Below are 4,678 nucleotides of genomic sequence, written 5' to 3' on the forward strand. Positions count from 1 at the left end.
CTACTTCATAACTTCTCCCATGACTTTGATAGAGTTGAATGTGTGTTTGACAACAAAGCACTGAGAATGACATACTATGGGAAGGTGGGTGCAAACGGTCGAATGTTTAGATAACGATCTGGAAGGATTGGACGGGAGACATGCAAAGTCTGAGGTTGTGGATCACTGAAATATCATTGAGAGCTTACGATTAAAAGCACATAGGAAAGAAGGGCTAGAAAAGGTAGAATAAAGAAATAAAAGGTCTGGTAAAAGAAAAAAAAAAAAAAAAAAAAAAAAGATTGCCCAAAATACGGCTGTAAGACTGGAGGTCATGCAGAATTATACTCAATGTCGTGGACAGTTGGTTAAAAGAAGATGGAAATGGAGAATGGTGCCTTAGAGGAATGCATTGCTGAGCCGCTGAAGTGTGTATTTCGAAGGTTCTTGAATGTAGAGGACGGAAGAGAAGTAGATCTGAATGAAGGAAGCGTGGAGTTGAGTAAATAAGAGTATGTTTGGGAAAGTGGCCGTTGGGACTCTCAGGGGAGTAAGAAAGCGAACGAGGAAATCTGTCTCGCGTCATTGAGATAGTATTCATTTACTTACTGAAGTATTTTTCTCATTTAATATATATTTATATATATAATGTATGTATAGTATAAGGTTTTGTACACCAACTTATTTTCCCTCCTGTTTCTGAATGCGAAAGAGCACTTTCCATCATGTATAATAACAGGTTAAAAAGCTGTATTTTATCGACATTGTCTTAAATGCTCGCTCTAGTGCTTACAGATTGACTGTCAGTGATCAAGAATTTCATGGGTAAATGCTTATTTGGATCAAAGATTATATAAATCTTCACATTATGAATTATCAGTCATTTTGATCTATAAATAAAAACCCGTGGTCTGAAGATCAGATCGGTAACTTATTTTGAAGTACAACCTGAAACTTTCACCATTTACTGAATGATAAGAAAGTATTGATTTAGTAAAGGGACAGTAGTGAAAACTGCCTGATAGTCTAAGACCTTGATCTGAAAGGCAAACATAAATCAAATAAATGCATGAAGCAGAAATCACTGAAGGTTTTATTTTGCTTTGCATACATCCCTTCTTAATATTGTTCGTTACTTTACATAGGTAAATGAATTAGTGAACCATTTCAGGTCGAAAATATTTCTGGGTGGAGGATGAACTCCTCAAACTTCGAGGTTAGGATAGGTAAATTTTGACGAGGTCAGATTGCCAGGTGGTCATCCCTTTACATGCAAAAATCTCCTTTCTTTTATTTGGACGAAAAAAAAATGTATGAGAAATTGAGAATGACTTTCAAGTAACGTGTTGGTGTCTCTTGGTGACTTGCAGTGTGTCTGGGTGTTTTCTTCTACGAGAAGTCTATAGACGAAGCTTGGGCTGTTGACTCACTTGGCTGGTTACCTCTGGCTTCTCTCATGATCTTCATCTCGGCCTTCTCCATCGGCTATGGACCAATCCCTTGGCTTATGATGGGTAAGATGTTATGTGTGTAATTTTCTTTAATACATATTTTGTAACATTCAAACCTCAATTATGATAGATTTCACTGGCATAAACACAATCCTAGCGCCCGTGTGAGCTAGCAATGGAGGTTTTAGGAGAGCACATAACTCAACCCGCTCAGTCTCCAGGAGCCACTGCCTGGTTCTCTCAGCGTCAGGTCGTAGCTTCAGTGGAGGAGAGAGCTTGGGTGCAGATTATACGTGCATATATGCTCGGCTCCTGTGACTTTGTGGGCCGGTGCAGTGGCCTGCTCCTTGATTCTACTACTCATAAAAAAAATGCGTGTGTATAAGTGTCATTTGGATTAAATATAAAAAAAATAATTAAACAAAGTGTTCCGGCATTTGTTTCTGATGGAGCAATAAAAACTAAATATCGATCAAAAGCGGTATATCTTAATATTGTATAGTTTTATCGATCAGACACAAAAACTACTGATGGAAGCGTCACATTGATGAGCCCTGTTTGTCTGATAGTTGAAACCATGTGATATTAAAATATGCCGTTTGATGATCGATATTCTGTTATGCACCACCTCTCCTCAGATCTCGATTTTTGGAAAGAAATTTATGCACTGCAACTTACGAATCAATATCTTTTCAATACGAACTCTCCGTTGGAGATGTTTCGAACTAATAACCAAACTGGTTTTCTAATAAAGGTTGAAATCAGAATGCCAAGGTCAAGATTAATGTGGAAAATGAGGTCATGACCTTCTTCATCGATGAGGCCTCCCTCATAGAATGCCACTAATAAGTAATAGAATATATATCAGTGCCGAATGAAAACAAAAGGCAATGAAGTGTGATATGTAATACAGTAACACCAGTATATATTTTCGGTTATTTTATCTGGCCACCTGACATTTAATTCACGCTTACTCTGAATTGAACTCTTTTGTTGCAGGAGAATTCTTCTACCCAAATGTTAAGGAAGCCGCTGGAAGTATGGCAACCACGCTCAACTGGACGTGCGTCTTCATCATAACTTTCACCTTCGCTCCCTTGAAGGTTTGTACAGCATTGGAATCGGTCTGAATTCTTGTATGGTAATTCTTGACATGCCTTGTTTATTGCAGTCTCTCTCTCTCTCTCTCTCTCTCTCTCTACACACACACTCACACAAATTTGTAGCTGACAACTTATACTGAGTACTAGCGCTCGATTGGGCCATAATAGTTGTACAGTAGTAGTAGTAGTATTAGTAGTATACTGAATAAAGGTATGTCAGTCACTTATTTTCATTGGGCTAACATAATCATAGAATATTCTCACGTCTTGTTTGGTCTCATAGGATATAAAATATAATCCTCATAAGCGAAAGACAAAGCAATGTCTATGTGCGCGTACGCAGTCTGATAAAAATGTGGTGTTTTGATGGGTATTCTCTTCTGGATCGTTAATTAATTATAGACCATACGAGAAAAGTAGAACTGAACAGTTTAACTGTCAAAGGGATCTAGTATATGTCTAAGAATGATCAAAGGTATCCGAATTGAAAATGAGAATTATAGAATAAAAATACATTAACATAATACACCTTAGTAGTTTACTATGTAGGATTTTATCCCGGAGAGAAGAGAGAGAGAGAGAGAGAGAGAGAGAGAGAGAGAGAGAGACAGACAGACAGACAGACAGACAGAGCAAGAACTATTAATATTTAGAGAAATGAAAAAGGCAGGTGTATAAATAGAGTGATATGCGCTGTCAGAGTGTGATAACAAACGTAGAGATACAGTTAAGAGAACTGAGGATGTATGTTTTGGAAAATAGTCGGTCAAGTATGGTAAAAAGTTTTGCGATGTAAAAGAAACACATTATAAGAGATTTAGACGAAGGGCGACAAGTCTGTTGTAGAATAAACATTGAAAAAAATTACCGTATCTGTCAAATTTTGCTGTAAATATGTGGTGGAGAATATAAAATATGGACCCTTCGACAATTATATGTAACACACTCGATTATCATCTACTGAGACAAGTATTGGAAGTAGAAAATGTCATTTTCGTCACAAGAGCCTCTCAGAGATAATAATGCAACTGTTCTATCCTTTTACTCCTTTTTGATTCTCCTGAAGTCATTGTTGGTCATTTTTCTTACTATCAGTACTAATTCGATAACATATTTTCATATAGTGTTTCACAGCACAGTATGTGGTGATGGTCTCCTGTCTTTGCAGAATGCTATCCACGACTATGGAGTTTACTGGCTCTTCGGTGGACTGGGAGCTGTCAATTTTCTATTCTGTCTATTATTTGTACCTGAAACAAAAGGGAAAACCATCCAGGAAACCACGGCCTACTTCGGAGCTCCGACCAACTGAAATTGACCGACACGTTCGGAAATTTTCGTCGAGTTCAGTGCCTGTACTTCAGATTCGCTTGAAACCCCTGTTTCGTCTCAAATACGAGGCATGCTGAGAAATGTTTCTGGTAAATGGGTCTCTCCTGGTTGAGTTATTGAGGAATTTTATTTTTTCGGTGGTTTGGGGTTGAATGCTTCATTATCATGCTTTATTTTCTATTCTAAGTACGTTTTTACTTATAAAATACTAGAACACACATCAAGATTACAGTGAACGTTTGCCATGCTCATGTAAAGATAGCGTGCATATTTTTTATACGTAATCATTGTTAGCATCACTTATTTCTACATAGTCATGTATTTAGTGTTAGGTTAATAATAATGCTGAACCTATTTTTTTATTGACACCCTTTTCGTCTCACTTTAATAAACTGGCCAGAGAATGCTTGTTCATTTTGTTCACAGTCAGGAAACTACCTAATAACAGGTTTCAAATTTTTCTTCTTCAAAGGACAAGGAAATGAATGGCGATGTCCTTTTAAATCAAGGTACACTTGGGGAAACCATCGTCAGTCTAACTTATTGAATATAAGGAAGTAAACAGAAATCTCTTTTCTATGACTTGGCAATGCATTATTACAACTGAGAGAATGCACGAAAGTGAGGGTGCCCCTTTCCAGCACCCTTTGGGTCCCGAGAAAGGGAGAGTAGTGTAGCCTTTGAGAATGGATAAACCGTAATATATATATATTATATATATATATATATATATATATATATATATATATATATATATATCTATAATATATATATATATATATATATATATATATGTGTGTGTGTGTGTGTGTG

At 36.8% G+C, this 4,678-nt stretch overlaps 1 pseudogene; it reads left to right on the forward strand.

Annotated features, from left to right (window-relative positions):
• Positions 1-4,219, forward strand: part of LOC135197078 (facilitated trehalose transporter Tret1-like) — a 12,327-nt pseudogene extending 8,108 nt beyond the window's left edge.
• Positions 4,220-4,678: the final 459 nt, after the last annotated feature.

The sequence above is a fragment of the Macrobrachium nipponense genome, chromosome 18, assembly GCF_015104395.2.
Source record: "Macrobrachium nipponense isolate FS-2020 chromosome 18, ASM1510439v2, whole genome shotgun sequence".
NCBI lineage: Eukaryota > Metazoa > Arthropoda > Malacostraca > Decapoda > Palaemonidae > Macrobrachium > Macrobrachium nipponense.